We start from the raw sequence: 25651 nt of genomic DNA on the forward strand, positions 1-25651 counted from the left end.
GTTGTGGAGTATTGACTTTGCACTGCACTTTTTATTTTTGTTTCTTCTTTTGATTGCATAGATAAACTGTCAAAAAAAAAAAAAGGAAAATATTATCCAACAGGTCAGTGCTTTGTAAATGTCACCTGTAGGTTCCCACCAGAGTCAATGGAAGTTTTTGCATTGTCTTTAATGAAGAAACATTTAAGACTTGATTTTTCTTGTGGAAAGGCAAATCCTTCCTAAAAGGGAGCAGTAACATCAATCAGTGCTGCTGATGCTGCTGATGGAAGTGCTGTGCTTTCCAAGCTTGTGGTGTCTCCAGGGGGACACAGGTGCCTTGCTGCAGCTCTGGATCTTCCAAATGCCTTGCTTCCAGCCTTAGCACTTCATGGTTAAAAGTACTGCTGATGTTTTATTTATTTTTTTTCAGAATGAAATGTGTGCCTTGCTGTTTGCCGGCAGGTGGCAGTGGTGTAGGAGTGTTAAGCATGACCAGCAAAAAAACCCCAAGGGCTTTGCTACGGCTGTCTGCAGGCTGCTGTGCACTCAGTTTCTTCCAGCTGCGAGGGGATTATGAGCATATTTCTCCTTGGTCTGCATAAGTTGATTCATCTCATCAGCACTTTCTGATCAATTGATACATTTTTGAAAGCGTGTTTCTGGCAATTGCTTTCTAGTGTGTGAAATGATACCATCTTGGGTATTGATGAAAATGGATGCTAATGAAATAAACAGAAGCACTTTTTACATGGCCCTTCCCTAGTGACACAGGAGCATTGGGCATTCAAGCGTTTTTTCCTCTTACAAATGGCCAGATGAACATTTTTTGATTTGTATATTCGTCTTTAAAAAAATCTGTTTGCATCACAGTGCAGGATGTGAATTGACTTGTTTTGGTAACTTTTGATTTCTAAGGAAGTGTCGCTCTGCATTTACCAGCAGCGGCTTGATTGGAGGGGGACAGAACGAGCTGTTAACCCCTTGTTTTCGAGAGTGGATGTGGTCCTGCTTCCACCTGCAATTCTGACTCCAGAGCCTCCTCCTGCTCAGGTCAGGGCTGGAGGGTGCCTGCTGGCACAGTGTGCTCTGCTGATGAGTCATGCCCTTCAATGCACAGAGGCAGAAGTAAGTAAGTGTTTTGGGCTCACACTGAACCCCCCCCCGCTCTCTAAATCTGCACTCTACAAGTTTACTGATTTTTGTATGTTAATTCAAAATGATTAAAATGCATTCAATGCAAGTCCAGCATTGTTCTCATTTTGCAAGTGCCAGGCATTCCCCTACCTTTTTTTGTGCTCAAGCCTTTTCAGGATTCAGAGTATTGACTGTTTTTCTGCTTATGTCCCTGACAGTGGGTGAGATGCAAGACTGACAGAATAGGGTGCCTCACAAATTTGGCTGCTGCCTCTGCTCTTCTTCTTACTGAAGAGCTGCAGAGTGATATCATGGTGACTCTCTTTTCTGTAACATCTTATTTCAAAAGTAAGCCAGGCATTTCTCAAAAGCTCCTGAAGTCAGCAGCTGAGCTTCACTATAGCTGGTCAGGAGCTGGCTTCCCAGTGGATGGAGGAAAGAGGCAGTTTGTCATGACCAGGGTCATAAGAACATCAAAACAACTCCCAGAGGCTCTTGCAGTTTTGTTGTGTAAAGAAGTTTGGAACTACTTGTCTCTAGAATTTTGGTGTAGGCTTTTTGGTCAGATGATTGAATTTAGGTGATATAGTTCTCTATCACAGCTAGGATTTTGAGTGAAGAAAATTAACTTGTGTAGCTGTTTCTCATAGTTCTAGAATTTAGAAAAAAAATCCCAAAAACCCCCAAAACCAAAACCAAACCAAAACCGAACCAAATAAAAAACCAAACAAAAACAAAAACCCCCAACTAATTTGAGAAGAAATTTGAGGGTCAAACAGTTGTATAAGTAATTGAATGAAGTGAGATGTCTAGCACAGAATTTTTGGAGGGAATTCTGAAAAAAGAGGGTCTGGAGGGAAACATGAAAAAAGAGGAGAAACTGCTAACTGTAGATCAACTGCTAACTGTAGATCAAGCACGTATTTCTCTGTAAAAAAACCCTAGCCTGAACCTGTTTTCTGACTGAATTGTAGTAAGTATACAAATATAATTTCCTTTTTAGTATAATTAAATATGAGACAAAATGCTTCTGAGAGAGTCCATATTAACAATGACAGCCCTAATTTTATTTAAATTTTCTGTGTTTTCCTTATTCCCTGGGTTGGCTTCTCATAGCAGTACAAATCATGGCCCTGCTATGTGGCCACAAGATCTAAGCAAAGGGCAACCCACAGAGGGAATATTGAATCACTGGTCCTACTGCTTGCTGGCATCTGAAATTTAAGAATCTATGGTTGCTTCTGTTATTTTTAAACTTCTATCATGTTTAGATAGGCAGTGCTAAGTACCAGCTGACACAAAAATTGCTTTGGTCTTAAATTCAGAATCTTTTTCAGGAAAAGATGTTCTCATTACAATCTTTTTCATTTACCTGAGGAGCAAGAGGGACCAGAAAGTCTATTTCAACTATCACTTATCAGCTAAAGGCAAACATGTAATTGCTTATGTATTGTGAATTTTATACAGGTCACTGACCTTTCCGGAATATGCAATAATTAGGATTTTCTACTTATTTTGGTGTTTCATCCAGGAGGCATGTGGAGCAATTCTGTCTTCTACTTGGTAGCCTGCAGGACATTTTGTGCTTCAAAATAATTGAAAATAGGTAGAAAAATGAGGAGTTGTCAAAGATTAAATTAGTTCTTAAAGGAAAAAAATTAATTCTCAAATACAAGTCGTGATTTGGTGGTTGTTTGTAAGTGCTGAGCACACTGGGGTTCTGGGATGGGGATACAGAATATTGCTGCAATACAAATAAAGGCTGCTTGCAATTTAATGATTTAACATAGTGCTCACAGGGCCAGCGAGCTGCATCAGTCAATGCTTTCTGTAAATACCAAAAACTGTTCATGTGAATAATCAACATGCTTATGTAGTTCCAATATTGTTTGCTTTGTACTATACCTTTTAATTTTTGATGATGCTGCCATTTTGAGAGAGGATTTATGCAGTGTATTACAGAGGAGGTGTGTTGTACTTAAGATGAAAATGGGCTCACCGTACCCAAAAACAAAATAAGAATTTGAGCATCATTTCTCTGTTCTCCATTAAAACCTATCCATGAATAAAAAAGGAGGTATAAGTTTGCCCATGGAAGAATATGTGTGTCTCACAAATATGCAAGCATGCTTAGTCCCCACTCCCATGAAGGCAATAGGGGTGGGGAGGAGGGTAGGGAATGTACTTTTTCTGTCTTCTTGGATGGAAATGATACTCAAAGTTCAAATCCAAAGGAAAATGGCTAACAGGTGTAGAAAATTGGGGTAGTAGAGGGAAGAGTAATAACCTTTGTGACTGGTTTTGTGATTATTTCATCTCTCTCTGTGAGGAGCAGTGAGGTCTTACACTTTCCAAATCAGTGAGGGAGCCGGAGGGAGCTGGTGCTGTGTGACTAGAGGAGCTGGGACAGAGAAGCAGGCAGAGGGAAAAATCTTGGTTGTTGTTGGAAGCATTAACAAGCAGACTGTAAAAAGCATGGTGAAAAGAAATGGGTGACATTGCAAATAAAGGCAGATGTGCTTGCAATGGAATGCAAATATTCAATGGACAAGAAGAGCCCTCACGCCATCAGCACAGGGGTCACACTCTCCAGGATCCCACAGGGACAGGGCAATGTGCAGGCACCATCAGAAAGAGCTGCCAATTTCCCTTCTTGGTGTTGGGCAAAGTACCTGCAGACACCTGTTGGAATTTTGTTCTTGCCATGATGTTACAGCTGCATGAGATATGCTCATGGTTTGTGAAGGAGAGGTAACTTAAGCAGACAGGTAATGTTGCTATGTACTTTGTGTCCTCTTGATGGAAACCAGATTTTTATGAATCCAGTGATGTTTTGGAATGCAATAAACTCTACTAGAATATGATTTTTATGATTACCAGAAATGCCATAACATTTCAAGGTACTAGCTTCTGTGGACAGATTTAAATGATTGAAAAATCTTTGAGGAGAACAGATGTGAACACTGGAACCAAATGAGAGCATGTATTTCTCACATCTGTCCCTTTAATTTTCTGCATTTTTGTGACTCTGTCTGGAATTGTGGGATGCTATATCTGTCATATGCCAACAGATGGCAACATTATAAGTCCATTTTTAAAGATAGAAATAACCAACCTCTCAGCTGCTCCAAATTTAGTCAGAAAAAAAAGTAAAAATTAATTGCATCTTTCTATTGATGTAAAATAATTTTGTGTGTCAGTTAAAAACCCATCAAACCACCCCAGAAAATCCTCACCAAACCCCCTCCCCCCAAGCACAAGTACAGTTCCTTATTTTTTAATAATTCTTCCAACACCTCTTGTATTTCATTCTTTTGCATACTTTATATTAAATTTAATATTCAGTGTTGTTTGACCTGGTTTTATTACGTTACCCTTTCATGAGTATGTATGAAACAATGTTCAGTGATGTTTCCTAAGCCTTTTGAGATCCCAGAAGTAATAAAACTTTAACGTAGATAGATATCTCAGGTGTTTTCTATTGGTTTCCTTAATGTGTTTGTATAATATTTTATCAGAAGCAGCAACAGCACCACAGAAGTCACAGGGTGAATTCTCATTGTTTCACATGATACAGAAATCTGATGAGATGAGCCATTGATCCTGCTAGCTTAAATATGAGGCTTTATAATAAATAATGCTGAATGGGATTCAGACGGAGCCTTCCCAATTTCGGAACCGAGCGTTTGCTCGGCTGGCTGCAGCTCTCTCACTCGCACCACTGAGCCATGCATGCTGCATTGATGGGGTGGGAGGCTCATGGCAGCTTCTCCAGCCTGCTCAGCAATTCAAGAGTGACTCCAGGGGGTGGCACAGCAGTGCTGGGTGATGAAATGAGGTGGAAAGTGAAGATATCTCAGGAGGAAGACCTTAAAGTGTTGTGGTAGAGGTGTAGCCTAATTGGGGAAAATCTTTAGGGGATCACCATCTTTCTTGAAATTGTGTCCCTGCTTCAGAGCTTATTGATTTTTTTCTGTGCATCTATAGCCTTAAAATGTATATTGTAGACCCAGCAGTTCTGCTTTTTAGAGTATTATTCTAATTTAACATATCTTCATTGAAACAAAATATTTTTCAGGTAAACATCCTTCATCTGTTTTGTATAACTACTGTTCCTTGTAATTATATTTGTGAGCAATCAATCTGTAGGGATAATCTGCATAAAATCCAAGGTGTAGACAGTCAGAAATAGGGGCAGTACTGAGAGCAGGGTCAAGTTGCTGTGGATGGGGTAGGAGTGTTGCAGGTGGACCAGCTCCTCCAGGTAAACTTTATGTATTAATAATAGGTACTGTTTCTTCATCTTCAGGTGGGTAGATGCACAGGAAAGGTGTTTGTTTGAGGTCACATGTTTTAACAAGAGATTCTGAACATTTAAAAATGAAAAATCCTTTAAAAATGTGGATGATTATTGCTATTATAGTGCCCATTATTATGATGTGTGTGTAAGTGTCAGCACCTACTTAGAGTTCTACAGCACAGTATCCTTGAACTGAAGAGTTCAAAGAATGTAATCCAGGCAGGACTCTTGATTTTGCTACAAAGCAAAGACTAATGACACCACTGTAATTTGGCTTTAGGCCAAAACCTGTTGCATTTCATAATTAATTGGCTTGTTAGCTCATGAAGAAGAATGCATATAAGTTGTGCTAAATGGTGTCAAGTCACTCTTAGGAGGAATCACATTGTACCTCAAGTGTCTGCTCTTGAATTTCTTCCTCATCACAACCAGGCAAGTCTGTCTGTGTATTTTGGATGGTTTAGGGCATCTGTGATAGCATCTGCTTTTCTTCCTGATGATTCTTAAATCCAGTTTCCTTCAAATATGAAACCACCAGCAGAGAGACTGCCCAAACCATGTAGCTGGCTTTGTAAAAGTATTACACTTAGAAATCAGCTGTTTCACCTAGAGTTTCTCAGTAGGAGCTATGGGAAGAAGCTGTGTGGTGTGTCCCACACTTCCTCTGCGCTCTACATTTCAGCCATGCCCCAATTATGAAATCTGAGATGGCCCATTCCTATATTCCCCTCCTGTAGTCCAGTTCATTCCCATTAAGGGACCAACAAAGTCACCTTGCTTCTTTTCAACTGGATTATCCTTTAAAGTAAAGTTAATACCTTTAAGTGAGAAAGGATAGTGCCTCTGACTGTGTGCTTGAGGACTAGGAAGAGGAGAGCACCCAGGTTCTATGGCTTCATAAAAAATGTCCTGCAAGTGCCCATTTCTGGGCATTGGCTTATATTTCTAGCATCTGGGGAAAAGTTGCTGAGTTTCACCAAAGAATTCTCTCATTCCTTTGTGTATTTAAAGAGCCATGTCTTGGATTTTGTTTGAAAGTGTCAATTTAGAAGTGAGGCTGTGCCATAACTAAGGCTTACTGATGCTGCAAACTCCATGTGGGCTCTATCTATGACTGTTGAGCATCAACAGGGCAACTTCTGGGCAGCCTGAGGAAACAATCAGACCTTGAAAAACCCACAGGGGCTGCAGCTGCTCACAAAGGTATTGATCTCAACCTTGTGGGAGCAGTGGTTCAACTTCATCAAAAGCCTGCTTCTGATTTATTTCAGGAGCAGTACATGATTAGACCCCATGCACTGTGGGATTTGGCTCTTTTAGAAAATACCTGGAGCTACTGCCCTGTTATGGGACTGGACCTGAAGAAACTTGCAATCTGTTAAGGACCAAAGGACACTGATTTATCCTGACAGGTATCAAGAATAGGATCCTTTCTCTGTGGCACCCTTCAAAAGACTTGCTGGGAGATTGTAAGGAAAGGTTGCCTGTGAGTGAATAAATTGTGAGTGAGAACTGAGCTTTGTGGCATTTAATTTAGAAACAGCTGTGCCCAACAATCCACTCTGCTCTGCATATTAGAAGATGTTTTACTACTATATTTTGTTAGTTTTGGTGGCTCTCTGGGCTCAAATACTGTGTGAACTTGAAGACAGAGGGATGCAGACAGATTTCTTGCTGCTGTGACATGGTATTTGCATGTGGTGCACACTATGGAGGAGCTACTGGTAAATCTGTGATGAAACTGCTCCTGAATGTCTGAGTTGTACCAAAGATACTTCCAGAGCTTGTATCTGGAACAGCCCAAATCAATTAGGTGACCTTTCATCAAGGCCCTTTTACTTGCAAGATTTCTCAGTTGCTACTTACTAGCCCTTCACTCATGACAGAAAGAAGGCATCTTATCTCATCAAAGTGTCCTGATAATATATATATAAATATAAATATAAATAACACTGAACTGCACCAATAGTCATGTGAAGAGACCTGTAAGCCATGATAGCAATGTCACCTCAACTTGCAGGATACAGGCCATAGATTTATGCAAGTATTTAATAGTGGCTTGCCAAGAGAATCGGTACTCTTTTCAAAAGGAATCTTTCTTTGTGTCTTTTGATATTTAAAGAGCTATAATTACAATGGCAAAGCTTTGAATTCTTTTTTTTTCCCCATCCTTTTTTACACATTAATTTATGGACCAATCCAACATTACAGACAAGCTAATGAAAGAACCACACACTGCCTTTATAATTTTTTCTTCTTTTTACAGTTTCACTTGTGTGGATGAATGCAAAGTAGTTAATGCTATAAATAAGTTTAATGATGTATCTCTTCTCTCAATTGCTGGTTGTTGATGCTGCAGTCCTGCATAATAGGAAAAGAAGAGAATTGAATTTAAGTCTTTGTCTCTTTCTTTCTCATGCTCCAGGTTCTTCCAGATACTAAATACAAGTATTGCTCTCTTAGTTCTATTCTATATATTTAACGTTCTCAACATGATTACCTCATCACTTCCCTTCCACTCCCTATTTTGGTATTTTTAGCTTTGTGAAAATATTGAAATTACATAAGGCAATTTGCTTCTGCAAAATCAGCAAAATCTGGAAATCTCCTATGAAATGATGTCTTTTCAGCTGGTCAGGGTTGGTGGTGAGCAGCAGCAGGTATAAAGAGGGAGGAAATTCCCTTTATGAGACTTTTACTACTGCCTCATGCAGCATTCATGTGCTATCAGACATATTGTGGGGAAGCCTGGGACTAGCACTTTTCAGGACTGAGAGTGACATTCAGCCCTGAACAGCAAAGACTGTGCTACTTCTAGGTCAAGGATTTTAATAAAAATCTTGTTGTCACCTAAACTGGGGAATGTCTGGATTGCCTTTTGGAGTGTTTCTTTTAGAGCTTCTCAGTTGGGGTGCAATCCCCTGCTAACAGGACCACACAGCTTCCAGGTTATTTTCTTTGCTTAGACTGGAGCATAGAAAAAGCTGAAATTTGCCTTGAAACAAGGAAAGTAGGAGTTCTACAATTTCTAATGGTTATGTGGAAAGCTATAAATAACTTGCATAAAACTAAAGTTAGCATCACTAACTGTAATGGTGTTGATAGGACATGTTGTGCTCTCTATGCAGGGAAAATAGTACTTTGATCAGACAGCCTACATGGATAACAAAGCAGTTGATCTCATCCATCTCACATTTTTGCAACAGATTTGGGCATGATTTACCTCTGATGGTCATCCTGAGTGCTGGGCAGCAATAGCCACATAAGAGACATCTGCCAAGTGAAAGGTCTAATTGTGCCCTTTTATCTAAAGAAGCAAAAATACTGTAAAATATATTCCAGGATAATTTTGAATGCAATGAGCTGTTTTCACAAAGGATTGCAAAAATATACAGATGCCCAGGGACCTGCCTGTCTGTCTGCAATGCAGATGCAGTGGGATGACTGCATCTTGAAAGTTTCAGGAAGAATATAAACTTTGGGATTGGGGTTGCAAGATGCTGTGGAACTAGTGTGTAGCATCAGGACAAGTGAAATGTAACATGGTTCTTTAGCATTGCATCAGGGACCTGGGCTGACAGAAATGAGCTCTGTCCCTTTAGACAGGCATCCCATCATGTTCACTTGAGAGGCAAAGAGATAGCTTGTGCTAATTTCAAGAGAGACTGCAAAATCCTGGAGTGCCTTGGTTAGATAAAAAAATTTTTAAAAGGGACCAGTGAGTGAGACCTGAGACTTCTATCCTTGAAGTGGTCCAGGTGCATCCTGGAGACTATTCCTTGTTGTTATCCACAGTCCCTTTTACCTTTGTTCCATTGCTAATTAATTCTTCTTTTGTAGTGTAGGATAGGTTCTATGGCAAGGGTGGAGGATGCCTCAACAGTTGGCTTGGAGAGTGATACTCTGAATTTAACACATAAACCTGCAGAGTGAATGCAACTCAGCATCATGGAGCAGTTCCACAAAATATGGCTTGTTTTCTTTCCTGCTTTCTCACCCTACAGTGTGTTAGAAATTAGAAGAGTATTCTGTATTCTGTAAGGAAAGAAAGCAGATGCCTGGTCCCAGAATGGGTCCTGGACTGCTGATCATGGGTGAAGCATGGTACTAAAGACCATGCAATGGGCAGAGTTATTGAAGATGTAGTGGAATGCCCTTCATGGTCCTTGAGTATATGTGTATATTTGATTCAGGATTCATGAACTACACATCTAAATACTGGCTGCCTTTTGTGGGCCTGCCTTGAAAGGATGAAGCATGAAACAGAAAAATAAGAAGCCTGCCAAAAAAGCTGGTTGGATCCTGGAAAAATGCCAAAAGAAATCCCAGATTTCTTGACCTTCTTTGTATGCTGTTCAGACCCAAGATACTAGATGCTCTTGGCCAAAAACATCAAACTGTGAGTCCTTCTGACATTGATGAAATTCTAACAGAAAAGACTTAGAAGCACTGCAAGGTGACCAAGAAGGAAGATGCAGGGAGCTACAGACCAAACCTCACTTTGGTCCCTGGGAAGGAGATGGAGAAGCTAATCCTGGAAACCATTTCCAGGCACATTAAGTATCAGAAAATCATCAGGAGTAGTGAGCATGGCTGACTTCTGACTTGATCAACTTGATAAACTTCTGTGATGAAGCAACTAGTCTGATGAAGGGTGGGCAGTGCAGATTGTCTGCCTTGACTTCAGTGAGGTCTTTGACACCATTAAGGTGTCTCATAGAGAAGCTGCTGCTGCATGGCCTGGATGATGTGTGGCCTGGGTGCTGAGGTGGATTGAAAACTGGCTGAATGTCTGTCCCAGAGGGGGGTGATCAGCAGTGCAGTGTCTCGTTGGAGGCCAGTGACTAGAGGTGATGCCCAGGTTTCAATATTAGGTCCAGTCATGTTTAACATTTCCTGTTGTTGTCTGGATAGTGGGGCAGAGTGCACCCTCAGCAAATTTGCTGATGGCACCAAACTGGCTGATAGGCTTCAGAATCATGATGACTTCCAGAGGGACCTTGACAGGCTGGAAAAACAGGCCAACAGGGGCCTTGTGAAGTTCATCAAGGGGAAGTACAAACTCCTGCATGTTGAGAAGAACAACCTCATGCATTGGTACATGCTGGAGGCCACCCAGCTAGCTGCTCTCTGCCAGCTGGAGAGCAGCTTGGCACGGTCTTGGTGGGCACCAGGCTGCATGTGAGTCAGGAATGCACCCTTGCTGCAAAGAAAGAGAGTGATATCCTGGGCTGTGTTAGGCCAAGCAATGACAGCAGATCAGGGGACATGATCCTGCCCTCTGCTCAGTGCTGGTGATTTGGAAGGCCAGGCCCACATCTGGGCTCCCCCAGTACAAGAGATACATGAACATACCAGAGAGAATTAACAAAGGCCCAAAGGATGGTGAAGAGATTTCTCATATGAGGAAAGGCTGAGAGAGTGATGGCTGCTCAGCCTGGAGAAGGCTCAGGGGGATCTCATCTGAAGTGAAGGTGCAAAGAGGACAGAGCCAGGCTCTCTTTCTGCTGTCCAGTGCCAGGACCAGAGGCAATGGGCCCAAACTACAATGTGGGAGGTTCCCTCTGAACATCAGGAAATACATTTTCATTGTGAGGGTGATGAAGCCCTGACATAGGTTGAGACAAGAGGGGTAGAGGATTCTTCATTTATGGAAATATTCAGAAGTTGTCTGGACATCAGCCTGAGCAATGTGGCCCTGCTCAAGCACTGGAGTAGAATCAAATGTCCCCAGAAATCCCTTCCAACTTCAGTTGTGCTTTGATTCTGTGAAAGCTTAAATGAACTCCTGAACAAGAATTTATTGAACAGTCTCCTGCTTTGGGAAAAAGGAGCATGTATTTAGACTGTTCTCAGGAGATGTAATTTTCTTTCTAATATTTCCCCAGGTATTTTATGCTCTTATGTTGATAATTATAATTGTGATACTTAACTCTTTCTGTAAGTCCAAAATGTTTTGAAATTAGTGAAAATAATAAAACAACTCTTTCTGGTGAAAAGCAACTTATGGTTTATTTGTCTGAGACTCTTCATACAAAACAGAAACTAGGGAAAGTTTTAATCTGCATAACTGTTATGTTAAATTGTACATTAATTTTTACACAGTGTTCAAACTACTCCTGCTGCAGCCAAGGAACAATGGGAGAGCAGGTAATTAAACACCTGCAGATTTTCATAGATTTTAATGGAAAAGTGTGTAGTCTGGCAGATAATGTGTCTCTTAAGCTGCGTAAGTAGACTATTTGAAGTACTGTTAAAGCAGCACTTTTATTGACATTTTGAACACTTTTTCCATCAATGCCATTACAGATTAATTATTTTCAATTTTCTTAAGTGCCAAAAACCCCACATTAATCTACCTCAGTTCATGTGATAGAAAAAGAAAGCTCTGAAACTTGTACAACCCTCTAACGGTATGTTATGATAATTATTAAATATTTAATCTTACCTTTAAATTCATCTAGATCAGGTATCTGTTAATTTTTCATTACTGGGTGAGAATTTTTAATCAAAAATGTGAAAATTGGTGGCCTGTATGTGTTCTGCTAAACAAATGTTTCATGAATCATATTCAATAAAAACTTTCCCTGGCTTCTTATGATTTTCTTTTTAGAATGTCATCTTTTTTGTGGTGGAAAATGATGTAAATTTGAGAGCACTTTCTGAAGTGAAAAGCAAAGTAGTTTGGAAATTTTTTGTAGCATTTTTTTTAAGCAGCTTTAATACTTAGTCTTAAAGTCTGGAATCTTCTACATATTGAAAGGAACTAAGTGCCACAGTTCTATTGAAATTCAATTATATTCAGGAGCCTGGTCCTTCTATAATCACTTTAACATATCAGTCAAAATTAAATTGATCAGTTGCAATAGCTGGTATGATAATTTAGGAGAATTTACTACCAGTAAATGCTATTTCAGGAACTGTCATCATGTTTCAAAGAGAAAAAAAAAATTCAGTAATTGAAGAAAGTCTTGGATATATGAAAATGTGTTCATTTAGCTCAGGTCTTGTCTTATAGTAGAGCTGATTTTTTTGAAAGTTTTGTCCTGAATGGCATCCCATTTGTGATATTTAAGGCTTCTTATTAAAAGAAAAATGTCCTTGTTTTCTTTCTGTATAGCAGTGACAAACCCAGTGGTTTTTAAGGCAAAGGTGCCTGAGCTGGAGAGTGGAATAATGCTGTAAAAATTCATGTATTTAGTGGCTGAGCTGGAATGAACTGGCTAGAAATATCTGCCCACATTTAAAGACCCAGCCAATTCTAAGGCAATGCTTTGAAGACAGAAGAACTTACTAGAACTTACTGTGAAGCTACAAGGCTTCCTACTCCCCCTTGCTTATACTTCTGCACTTCCATGCTTGTGTTGAGGTCAGTTCAGAGATTTTTGAATGTTGCCAGGCTGATGAAAGTGCAAAAGCATTGAAATTGCAGTGAGCAGCGAATGATGCAGTGAACTTCTCCCAGCTAGCAGGACAGACTCTCTGTCTTTGGATAATATACTGATGATGGGAAAATTTGGGCCTTTTGCTGGTTCAAGCCAGATGTGAACCATTTCTTTGTGTCTCATAACTGTCCATGTGACAAACTTCCCACCCCTCTTCTATATCCCTCTCTGTATCCATCCAAATTTTAAGGGGAACTTGAGCTTGGCTATGGTTGTGAATGCCTTGTACCTCCACCTCTAATTTTCTCACAACCAGCTTGTGGCAAGCTGTGGGATAGCTGTCACCATTGTGAGCCTGGAGTGGATATGCTCTGGGCTAAAGCCATGCAAAACCTACGTGCTGCTTCTTGTGCTCTGCAGGGTCTGCAAAGAAGCGGGCAAACTTCCCAGCTCCAGGCTCCAGGATGGCATCACACTAGAAATAAAGGTGAGATAGCCTGTGCCTGCTTGGGGGCTTAGAGACGGAAGCGAGGAGATTTGGGCAGAACGAAACGCCTTTGAAATGCGGAAAGAGAGTGAACAACCTCGCTGTGCTGGCATTCTTGTCTCTCCCTTGGTTGTGGTATGCCACGGGAGCCTGAGCCTGGCAGCATGGGCTTGTCTGGGTCGTGACTCTTGAACTGGTGTCAGCTGCTGGCTTCAGCAGGCCCTGGGAGCCAGCAGCCTCTGCCACGTCAGTAGGGACTCTCCCTGTGCCGGGAGCATATGGCACAGCTCCCCTCTGCTCCCCCATCCATCCTGCCAGAGCTCAGCCCCGTCCGGGGCTGGATGGATGGGGGGAGCAGAGGACAGGGCTCAGGGACAGCTCACCTCAGGGAGAGCTTACCTCCGCTGCTCAGCTCTTTCTGCATTTCCAGCTCCGCGCATTTAGGTTGTTTTGCCACTGCTTCGGTAGCAAAGCGCAGAGAAAGAGTTAAATGAGTCGGGCAGCGCGTGTGTGACCGTGGAATTGCGGAAAGGCCTGGCTGCTCCGGCTCGGCAGCAGCTGACAGGGGACTCGGGGGGTGCGGGGCTGCAGATGGCACCGCGCTACCGCAGCCGCAGCACTGACGAGCGTTTGCTGCGGAAATCTCTCGCCCTTGCCACGGAGACTGACCTTGAAATGCTGCAGAATTCCTGGGCTGGATTTCTGTGTGTCTGTACCAAAAGCCTGCGCTGGCTGGAGGCGTTTGCTCGCTCTGCCGTGCAGCTGTGTGCATGGCGCTGCGGCAGAGGCTGCTGCAGACTGCCCGAGAGCTGCCCGTGCTGCAGGGCTGTCTGAGGCGATGTGTTTGGTTGCACGAGTCCATTCCCAGCTGCGACTGCTAATGTGATATCGTTGCCTTGATATGTTTATAAAGTTTGCTTTTATGCCTCTCGATACCTGTTCCTTGACCTTCTAAAACATATCCTAAGTCTGAAGGTGGACAGATAGAGAGTGAAGGTGCTTGTTTCTGCTCACAAAATGATCCCTCATCCTGCTGTTTCTCTGCTTATAACCATTTCTGTTTGGTTTTTTACCTAGGATAAAAAGTAGAATAAAAAAAACCCCAACAACAACAAACCAAGGCCCACCAAATTCCCCACCAAACCCAAAATCAGAAAACATGTTAAAAAGGAAAAAAAAAAAGCGCCACATTTATCACTGGCAGCACATTATAACAAGGACAAAATTTCAAGTCTGTATTTCTTGGTGATTTATGATGCGCTCCTGTACAAACAACCTGAAGCAACTTACAGAGGTAAGGCAAGGAGAACAGAGTCAACTCAGAAAACTGACTGATAAGACTTCATAGAAAATAAGTCTCAGGAAAATGTTTCTCATGAGAGACAGCAGACCTTTAAAGAAGTTACTCTGAGGCTACAATTGAAAGTAGAGGGAGGCTAGAGGGTAAAAAAGCAAGTATGTCCAACTCCTGAATACTTTGATGACCTTGAGCAGAAAAAGGACTTGTGTAGATTCAGAAAACAGACCAAGTTGCTAAACATAAGTATAAAACAATAAAATTTGCGTGAAAGGAAAAAGTCAAAAAGACAAGATCAATAAATCAAGATGCATATTGCTTAGACTGTAAAGAATAACAGGAGATTATTTTATTAGTAAGAAGATAGTCAAGGAAAAATTTGTCACTGTTCAAAACAGAGCGAAAGCTATCAAATGTGATGAAGTCTGAAATTCTGGACTTCATTGTTTTAGTTCTCTCCAAAAAAAGACATTGCTCAGGTTATTAATACAGTTAACAAAAAAGAATGATAAACCAGAAGTATTTTGCAGACTTAAAGAGAGTACGGGTTAAAGAGTAGTCAGAAGAGTGATTCATTCAATTCAAAAGGATCTAACATTTATCCAAAGCTCCTTAGAGTGCAAGATGAAGCAAGTCCCAAAAAGTGAAAGGTTACCTTTGAAATCTCATGAATAGGACTTGGGGTTTTAGAAGTTTGGAAAAGGACAAATAAAATTTCTGTTTTCAGAAGGCATAAAGAAGGAGCCTGTGGGAAAGAAATGAATGTAATTTCAATTCCTGGTAAAATAAACAAGCGAGCAAACAAACAGAAATGATAATATAGCTATTTGCAAGGTATTAATGAGATGCAATTGAATCATCATGAAGAGTTGTTGGAAACAATGTGCACAAATCAGTCTAATATCTTTCTATTAAAGTGACAGATATTCTGGGGAGAGAGAGAACCATAGATATTCTAACTTTCAGGATTCAAGCCTCTGATGTTGACTTGCATGATGTTTAAAATTAAGCTGCAGATTCACATTTCGGGTAAAACTACTATATTGCAGATGTAAACACTGAAAAATTGTGCTGATAGTAGTTTGTTTTCAAGATAGAACATTGTGTTTTGCATTGCTCTGGGGGCTTGTTTTGTTCCTGTCTTGCGTTTTAACTTGCTGAATGTTTTAATTTGTTACGTGGCTAATGAAATGAAAAGTTTGTTTATTAAATCTGTAGATGACATCAAGGTGGGAAGACCTTGGAGGAGAGAATTAGAATAAGAAATGAGCTAAGAGAAAAAGTAAGATACAATTCAATTCTGCAAATTCTACTTTTAGGCATGTATAATCAGCTGCCTAAATACAAGGGGAAGAACAAGCTCATCTATAGAAAAGGATCCACAGGTTGTAGTGGATGCAAATTGAATGAGTCAAGCTGCGGTTGCAAAAAAATGCAAATGCACTGGGATTTATAAATCTTGTTTGCTAGATGTGGTCTTGCAAGATGAACAGTCTGTTATTAGTTTTGGTCACTGTGTCAACAACAACAATAATAATAATAATAGTACTAGTAGCAGCAGTAGTAGTAGTAAAGCTGCTTGAGCAGGGTTAGAGTTCCAATTGGAACTTCCTGTATAGATAAAGGAAAAAAAAATTATTTTAAAATACTACAAGGGATTTTTCAATTAAGACTCAAGGAAAACTAGTAAGACTAGCAAAGCCCAGGCAGAAGCTTTCTTGGAAATCTGTAAGAACTTCTTCTAAAAAGCTTGTAAGATATTGGAAAGCTATCTGTCTGAAGCAGTACAGGACTATCAGGCTAAGGGATGAACCAGATGAAGTCTGGAGGCCTCTTCCAGGCTTTCCTTTTCAAGCTTTTATATTTATTGCTTAAAAGAAGAGAAAGAGAGACAAATGAGAGTTTCAGGGGCAGGCTTTCCCTCTCACAATATACTGGTATATCCAGGGTTTTTCCAGGAACTGTCTTAGAGTCATCTTATTTGGTAGGACTCCAAGGAATTGCCTCAGTTTCTTCTTGTTAATGAAAATTAACAGTTTCAATAAATGCCCTTAACCTTGGATTTTTATTGAGCAGGATTTATTAGAATGGGCCTAAACTTAGGCTAATAGCAGTGACAGAAAACCTTTCACACTGGGTCTTAGGTGCTGATACGATTTATAGGTTTCTACTTATTTTTCTTCCAATAAAATAGGACTGAAGTTCCTGTCCCTTCATTGTGAGGCAAATATTGATTGTTGCCTATTATATATGTAGAATATTTTAGCAGGAGTCAATAAATATCAGACTTTTTCATCTCAACAGTCGGAATCTGGGGTAGAGAGGCAATGAATTATTCTTGAGTTCCACACCAGACATTTTGGTGATGCTTACAAGCAGGGGAATTTCCCTTGTATGTCTAACATTTTTTCATGAATGGTTTGGATTTGTGTTTTTATTAAAACAGTTTAGCATCTATCATTGTTGTTGCTGTGCTATCTTTAAGTGCTTTGTTGTAGAATAAACCCATTAATATGGCTGTGTTTACAGCCTAACAGTTCAGCTGTAAGATTTGTAGAGACGTTGTGAGTTAGATGTTTCTTTGCCTTTTATATATAAATAATAGATGATTTCTTTGAAAAGTACATTGCTTCTAATTTAATAGAAAATAATTCAGTAATTGAAAGAGCTCTTTGAATGTTATGTTGACAGGTTTGAGAAAACCATAGTAGATTTCAGGTGAAGTAAATAAAGGTACACATATCTTCTATAATGATTACCATTATTATTTTTATTAATAATACCACTACTCCCAGGAAATAGTATAAAACTTTTTTTTTTTTTTGCCACAGTCTGATACAACTCCTTTCTACAGCCCTTTTTCTTATCTGGAAGAAATGTCGTACAGAACAGCAGCCACACACCTTAAATTAGAGTCCAGTGAATATGGTTATGTTAAGGAGTTATGAGAGACAGAGGTATTAATTTGTAGAAAGATAATTAAAGAGAATCTACATGCTGCATGTCATATCACAGCCCAGGCTCTCCCTTCTCTTCTACATTGCTACTTTTCTGACAGAGGGCTCCTAATTTGGGGTTTTAGATGCCTGTAAGAATAGGTATCTCCCCTGAGATATAAGTATCTTCCCTTCAGAACAGGGAAAGATAGTGCCAATTGCTATTTTTAGGGCTGATCATACTAAAAGTCAGTATCCTGCCTTCAGTCCATTCCTGTTATGCTGGGTTCAGCCTGGGTAGAATTAATTGTCTTCACAGTGGCTGGTATGGGGCTGTGTTTTGGATTTGTGCTGAACACAGGGCTGATAATATAGAGATGTTTTTGTTACTGCTGAGCAGGGCCAAGGCCTTTTCTGCTTTTTCTGCTGCCATGCTGGTGAGGGGACTAGGGGTGCTTGGGAGGGTTGGGAGGAGACACAGCTGGGACAGATGACCCCAACTGACCAAAGGGACATTCCAGACCACATGGCATCATGATCAGTATATAAAGGGGGGGCAGAGGGGGAGGAGGAAGAAGGGGGAAGGAGGGACATTTGGAGTGATGATATTTGTCCTTCCAAGTCACTGTTAAATGTTATGGAGTCTTGCTGTCCTGGAGGTGGCTGAACACCTGCCTGCCCATGGGAAGCACTGAATTAATCTCTTGTTTTACTCTGCTTGTTTGAGCAGTTTTGGCTTTGCCTATTAAACTGTCTTTATCTCAGCCCATGAGTTTTCCAGCTTTTGCATTTCAAATTCATTTTCTGATCCTGCTGGTTATGGGAGTGAGTGAGTGGCTTTGTGGGGCTTGGTTGCTGGCTGGGTGAAACCATGACACCTATCTATCATGGTTTTTTTTTTCAGCAGACATAAATTTTGGGTTGTTGATGTTAAATAAGCTCTGCTTTCATTTTTGCATGTATTTAGTAAACATTCAGCTTGTGCATTTTCTCTCTCCTGTCCTCATCTGCATTTGATCCCCTCAGAGACAGGAAAGGAGATCTGGGAAGAGTGCAAGTTTTTGTTTCAGATTTTGCAAAATGCCAAATGTGCTGCAGCAGTACTGACATGGTCACTAGAAGCATCCCAGTAGGCATTGCTCAGAAATCAAACTATTGTTTGTTTCTCAGTACCGGTAGATATTTAAACTGTGCATTTCTTGCATTCACATTTATCTGCCACTGTGGCACAGGTCTTGTGCTTAGCTTCTATGGAAAGCAATTTAGAGAAAATTGCTGCAGAGAGGTACTTTCTCTCTGATACTGAGTTTTTAAATCATGGTCAGAAAGCAAGTTGCTGTGAGGCCCAATAGTGCGTGGTCTCCTTGTAAGTCAGCTCCTGTGTGGTTAACGCCTGTCTGTGAACTGTTCAGTGCCTCTTTCACTGAGGGTAAGTTGCCTCACATGGGCCACAGGGAAAAGATATACATTCTCAATCAGTGACTGAGAAATAATTGGCAAAGACTTAATTTTACCTAGTAGTGCTAACTTGTTCATCGAGTAGTGGTACTCACCAGGTGGGCAATTTCATCAGCAGAGTGACCACTGGATATTAAAGGCTTGATGAAGTCAGAAATAGTCTTAATGCTATAGAAATGGCACTTAAAATATGTTTATTGTCTTTCCTGTTTTTTTGTGGTCATAATAAGATGTTAGAACTGGAGGTGATTTTTCTGCATTTCTCTTTCTATTGGCACCATAAAGGCAAACATTAATTTCTTTACTGAACCTAGTCCAATGTAGCTGACCTTGTCCATTATTTAACAGGACAAATACAAAACAGAAGACCATAGGCTCCTCATATTTAGTGCTTGAAAAGGATCCAGGCTATGTCAATTTCTCTAAGTGGTTGGATTCTTTACAGCCTTTTAAGAATAATGGCTGCATGACCCACTGTGTTGCATGTGCTCTGCTCATGTAGCTGAAGGATCATAATCTACTTCTTCAGGAGCATCCTATTGCTCTATACTGAAGTTGGGAATTTGGATACCTCAAGGAAAAGCATATGCAGAATTGTTGGGATTTTTCCCAATAATCCCAAATTAGTAGTAAATTTTATTACTAAAATCAGGATTGCCATAGCTCAGTGTCAAGCAGGTGATGAGGCATATGGTTGAAAGAAAATGCACACGTACAAGTTTCTCCATGGCTTATTGGAGGCTCTTTCCAAACTACTAATGGGTCTAGCTTGTTTTTTTACTCCACTCTTTTTATTTACAGCTGGCCATTGTATAGCCCTGGGTGCCAAAATGATGAAAACAACAGGTGAAGTTGGTCTCCACATGGGAACAGGCAAGAGGAAGTCTGAGTTACCTGGTTCTGCTCACATATCCAGGTTTCTCAAGGCATGTTTTCATTGGAGAGCCTCTTCTACCCAGTGCAAGAGCTGCAGGAGCCCTGGGCTGGACATCCAAACCTCACACAAGTGAGTATCTCAGGGCTGCAGGAGAACTCCCAGCATTTACCTCTTCCTTGCCCTGCAGCCTCTTCTATTTCCCACTCAGGTGTTGCTCTGCTGACTTCAGTCAATCCCATTTCTGAAACCATGGTTATAATTTCTTGGCCATGTAACTGTTAATTATGGTGGATGTTGCATCCCTGTGTGACTATGAATTTTGTAAATAAGCCTATGAATACAGGCTCCATGATAAACAGGAGAATTTTTTATTACTGTGTGGTAATAATATGTATTTTAAAACATTGATTTTTAAACACGTGTAATTCTGAAAAAGGAAAAATAATGCCCCTGTGATGACTTAGATTTTAGTCCCAGTGCTACAAACTCGTCACTGAAAAATGATTTATCAAGTAGGAAATATTTAAAAAATCAAAATGAAGCATAAAACAATTCTTCCTCTCCTTCATCCTTGTAATCTAAAACAAAAAAAAAAATCTATTTTAAGGGAAGCTGTCAAGTTAAAAAGGCACTGTCATTTGCATTCTTCTTGGAAGAGAGGAATATCTGTAATAAAACTGCAGAAATTAGATTCTTGCTTTCTTTAAGGATTTTTTGTTGTATGAATCTCTCTTCATTATTTATATAATGCAATTTAGTATTTTATATCCATATAGGCAACTTGGCCCTTGGCCCTACAAATTCATATCTTTTATATCTTCCATGACTCTCTTGAAACAATAGGATCTCAGCATTACTGATACAAGGAAATTTATTTAGCAGCAGAACATTCCATAGCTCCTGAAAATCATGGTATTGATTCAAAGTGGAAAAGGAATGTGTCTGCATTAAGCAGATTTAGTAGTCTGGGACTGCATTCTGTGACCTGTTTTTCTACACAGAATTCAGATAGAATATTCTACTTTAGCATTTTAAAGTAGCTGACTTTTTGCATTTGTTTAAGATAACTCAATAGTAGAGAGTGAGAACTGAAATGTCAGTGGGAATGAAACTAAGCAGTGTATATCAGTCTTTCTTCCCCTATGGATTGTAATAAAAAATATTATTTTATTCACATTTGGATTTTTTTCATATTGTTTTTGTTGTACTGTTATCAGTACATGAATGATACTACAGCTTTTGAAATTTAATATAAGATCTAACATCCTAGTAAAACAACTGCTGAATCTAGTAATTTTCCATTTGGCTTTGTGCAAACCTCACTTGCTGCTGTTGTTCTTTGTTGTTGGTTTTTTTTCTGTTCATTTTCCTCAGGCTTTCTAATGTTTTGAATGGCTGCTACTGGAGCTCTTTTGTGCTTGATCAATTCAAAGCTACTACTTCTCTTCCAGAGATCTGATTATTGACAGTCCTTTCTTGCTGGGCTATCAGGTAACTTGACACCAGCTATACGGTGGGACTGTCCCAAGGCATCATTTTAGGATACAAATCTCTAGTGACACTCCAGTGATTCAAAGGAGAGAGAGGATTAATTGGCTGCAGTCTGGCCTGAGATTTTGCAATTACTGCAGACCTGCCTTAGGTAGAATGTACAGGCTGTGTCACTGCAGTGCTAACACTTTTAATCCTTTCTAGAGGAAATGTATTTCTTTTCTATTTCTAGATTTTGTTTTCCATATTAATTATTGTTCTTCTACATCTTTTGTGATAATTGTTAACATGTTCACTTTTGCCAAACCAGGAGTTAATGTAATTATGCAGGCAACTTCTAAAAGTCTCTTGTTATTGTCAAAATTATTAATATTAATTCAACTCTCCTTTCTGCCTCCTAGATACTTCCCACAGTCCTGGAACCTCCATTTTTGATCTTAGATTTTTTCCTTTAAAAATTCATTTATTGGGATAATTCTTTACGAGATTTTAGATATGGGAGGGGTTAAATACTATTCAAAATTGCAGCAAAGTTATCAATATCTACATCCATCCAAGCATGAGAACTGTAGCATGCTACTTTTGTTACTCCTGGTCATTATTTTGTCAGAACGAATACAGACTTTCAAGGGCAAAGAGGTAAAATTAGGTCATGAAACACAGAGGAGAGATTGTACTACATGAAAGGAGGAAAACAAATCACAAAAAGAAAAAGAAATCAATAGGTATGGGGTGAAAACTACCCACAGTATATGTGGAAACAGTGTCAAAATCTTTGATAAAATAGAGCTGAAAGAAACGTGATTTTTTTTCCAGGTGGCCATGTGAATTTTTCTATACAGCTTTGTTGTGGATTTTATCTGCTACCACCAGACTTTTTAACACTCTCAGTTCACTTGTGAGACTAAACAGTTCCTTCACTAGACAATGCTGCACTTTTTGTAAGAATCACATCATTCTCATTAATTTTAATGAGCATTTAATGCATCTCAAGTGTGTTATTTTTACATCCTGAAATTTGTGACTGTTGAAGGGTTAGAAGCATGAATTTTTATTATCATTTGGCCTACACTGCACTGTAGAACTGACCGTTCCTGGCTAAGTGATGGAGCAGCCCTGAGTATGGATTATCCTTATTCCTTCTGAGTGAAGAATGAAAGGTCTGGCACATCTGTGCCTTAACACAGATTAATGAAACACAATTTTAAGGCAGTCACAAGGCTTTTAAAGTGGTGTCTTCTTTGGTTTAACTAAGCATTAGAAATTCACAGGGAAACAAAGAAGCTCAAGTTGTCAGAGGAGTATCATTGCCCTGTCAAAGCACCCAGTCCCATCTATGTTGTCTGTCTATTATGTGATATTTGCCTGAGTTTAGTTATTGTTATTTATTTACATTTTAGAAAAACAGGCGTCTCTCTCTCTCTTATCTCATTCAGAAAATTCTACTGAAAATATCAGTCTTTTCCCAGATAGCTGACCATTTAATGAAAGTCATTTAAGTTATACAGCTGGACTTCATACCTGTATATTAGCTTGTATTGACTTGATTAAATTCTGATTTTATATGTTTTCATTAGCAGAACTTCCTGCAAATAGAATAAAGAATGTTTAATTTGCCTCTTGCTTGATGAGGGTATGCTGTTCTCCCCTTATATTCCCCATACTTCCTCTTCTTGATCAAATTCTTGTTGCTCAGACTAGGAGTAGTGACAAGCCAGCCAAAACCTAAATCCAATCAGCAATGCAGATTTTTAAAGTAGGGACTAATATTCTGTGGTGGTGGAATCTTCCTTTATTGCCATTTACAGCTTAGACCTGAGGCTGATTAATTACTACTACAGGGTTATTTAATAGTGTTTTAATAACAGTTACTCACTCTCAGAGAGGAGTTCAGAGATCCAGAAGGATATCCATTTTGTGTGAAATACTGTCCCATTTAAGGAAATTAAATAGTAATATGCAGTTTAATTGCAACAACATAAAGGAATAAAGAGGAATGAAATTCGAGCATGAAATAATTATTTGGTTTGTAGAGTTGTTTTTGGTCTTGTGACTGTTGTAATTAAAGTGTCCAGCACTCTCATTGCATATGTCCTTGTTTTTCTGGAACTCTTCACTAGCCTGAGTACTTTGCAGGTTCAAGGTTTGTTAGACAGGTGAAAAAGAAAGTTTCTCTAATGGTTTGTTGCCACTGGGATCCTACTTTATCAGCACTGACTGTGAGAGACCTCTGTAATAAAAGCCCAACACTTATGACTGTACTATGCAGTAAGGTCAGAGTTCACTAATGCATGTGTTGAGTCTTGTACTGAGCCAGTACTTATTGAATAGTTCCAAAGCAGTGAAAAGTAAGGATTTTTTTTCATATGGGAATTTTTATTTTTCATTAAGGATAGCTCATTGCTGACATTATAGCTATCTTAATGTGGTAAGGTTTCCCAGCTAACATGCCCTGAGCAGCTCTGTAGTTGCCAAGGGTCAAGGTTGGGTTTAAATAGTTGTTTGTATAAAATCAGTAGTCACAGGTGATTTTGAGGATATGTTTTCCAGGTAATTGAGAAGTATTGATTTGTTCCTCTAACATTTTCTTGTGAATGTTCTGATAAACAATATACCCTTGTTTGCAAGGCTGATCCTCAGATGCAAATGAGTACAGAAAGGAATTCTCCCTGTACTGAATGCAGCAGTCACAGCCAAAGATTATAAACAATCAATTGGCTGAATTACAGTTGCAGAAAACATTTGTTGAATAGTTTCAATTATGGAGCAGTCTTTTGAGAATCAAAGTTGCTTGGCATTTGAGCAGTGGCTACATTAGTTCAGCTAGGTCCAAGTGGTTACACTGAAGTCCACAGTGGTTTTCCAACCATCTGAAATTTGATGTCTCCCCTGACCCTAATTGTGATGTAGTTTGAGGGGCTGAAGGAAGTTTTTAGGGCTCGTGTGAGCTCTGATGCTATAGGGTAAGAAGAACCTGATCTCCACAGCACAGTGAGAAGCTGTAGGATCCATGCTGCTGTTGCTGCAGCAAACATGGCTTTGCACCTTGCAGAGAAATGGCCTTTGCTTACTGTGGCAGGACTGGTGAGACCCCAGCAGCAGTCCTGGGGTCACCCAGTCTGGGGTCACCCAGTGCTGGTGGTGGGAGTGTGGGGACAGAGGGGGGAAGGTCTGTGAGGGAAGAGGGCAATTTCCAGTACCTTCTCTTCTCAGCATGGAGCAGCATTAAATTAGATGCAAATTCTAGTACAAAAACTGTACTGTGAATTTAAACTGTGATTATAATCACAAGATGGAGGTTGGGCTACAGGTCTTTCTAGCCTAATACTCTGTCTCTAGCAGTCAGTGAGGGCAGATACTTAGGGGTGTATAGGAACATAAATAGTGATCCTTCCAATGCTAAAACCTCTCAACAGTCAGTGATTTAGGGATTATCCAGTTCAGCACTCTGCTCAGCAAAACAATAAAATATCTAGGAAGATCCCATATTTTGGACATCTGTACAGTCTTTGTGGAAACAGAGAGATTAATTTTGTTCCATCAGAGGTCAGTTCAGGCAAAGCATTAGAGTTTGTCATGTTTGAGAGTGAGAGACTGGGCAATAAATAACTCATTGCTGTTTGATATTTACAATACAGCAAGGTGTAAGTTTTGCAAGGGAGAGAGGTCTGCTATTTTGGGCTGTATGTACACAGCTAGTAGAGAAATCTGTCCCTCTTTCTGGCCTGAGGTATTTTAACATTCCCAGCACTTATCAACAACTGATCGATCTCCAGTCAATCGCAACAGAAGATGCAGAAAATCAGAGTATGATCATTCAAATAAGGACCCATCATAAACCTGCCTTCTCTAGTGAAATAGCAGGAGAAAGATGAAGGGGAGAGATACTTCTATCATTTGTGACAGTCATAGGTGTTTGCAAGTGCTTTAATGTTGTGTGCTATAGCTTCAAACACAGAGTGAAAGCTTGGTGCAAAGCACTCTTGCAGCCATCACTCTGTAAGATGCAATTGATGGAAGATATTATAGGAGACATGTGGATGTGTAGTTTCTGCTCTTTTGTTCTGTTTGCGTGCACATGTGTGGGAAGCTAAGTATTTTTCAAGCTTAGGGAGAAATGGCTGCATTGCAGTCAATGAGAGTTAAATCCCAGCTTTATTGAAATCAGTGGTTAAATCCAGCATGTAGGAAGTTGGGTATAAAAAAAAAATAAGAGCAGAAATCCAATTTGAGATTTCTTATTACTAACCTTGTGCAAATATAATTCTTCTATATGAATTATCTTCATATCATGTCAAAAGCGA

General features: G+C 39.8%; 1 long non-coding RNA gene across 1 annotated transcript in view; it reads left to right on the plus strand.

The window, feature by feature from the left end:
* Nucleotides 1-584: 584 nt before the first annotated feature.
* Nucleotides 585-25651, plus strand: part of LOC143695215 (uncharacterized) — an 88393-nt gene continuing 63326 nt past the window's right edge. Inside the window, exons 1-2 of the long non-coding RNA XR_013184273.1 lie at nt 585-1107; nt 19781-19985. This is a non-coding gene — a long non-coding RNA (uncharacterized LOC143695215). The remainder of the gene's footprint in view (nt 1108-19780; nt 19986-25651) is intronic.

Source organism: Agelaius phoeniceus, chromosome 1, assembly GCF_051311805.1.
Source record: "Agelaius phoeniceus isolate bAgePho1 chromosome 1, bAgePho1.hap1, whole genome shotgun sequence".
Classification (NCBI taxonomy): Eukaryota; Metazoa; Chordata; class Aves; order Passeriformes; family Icteridae; genus Agelaius; species Agelaius phoeniceus.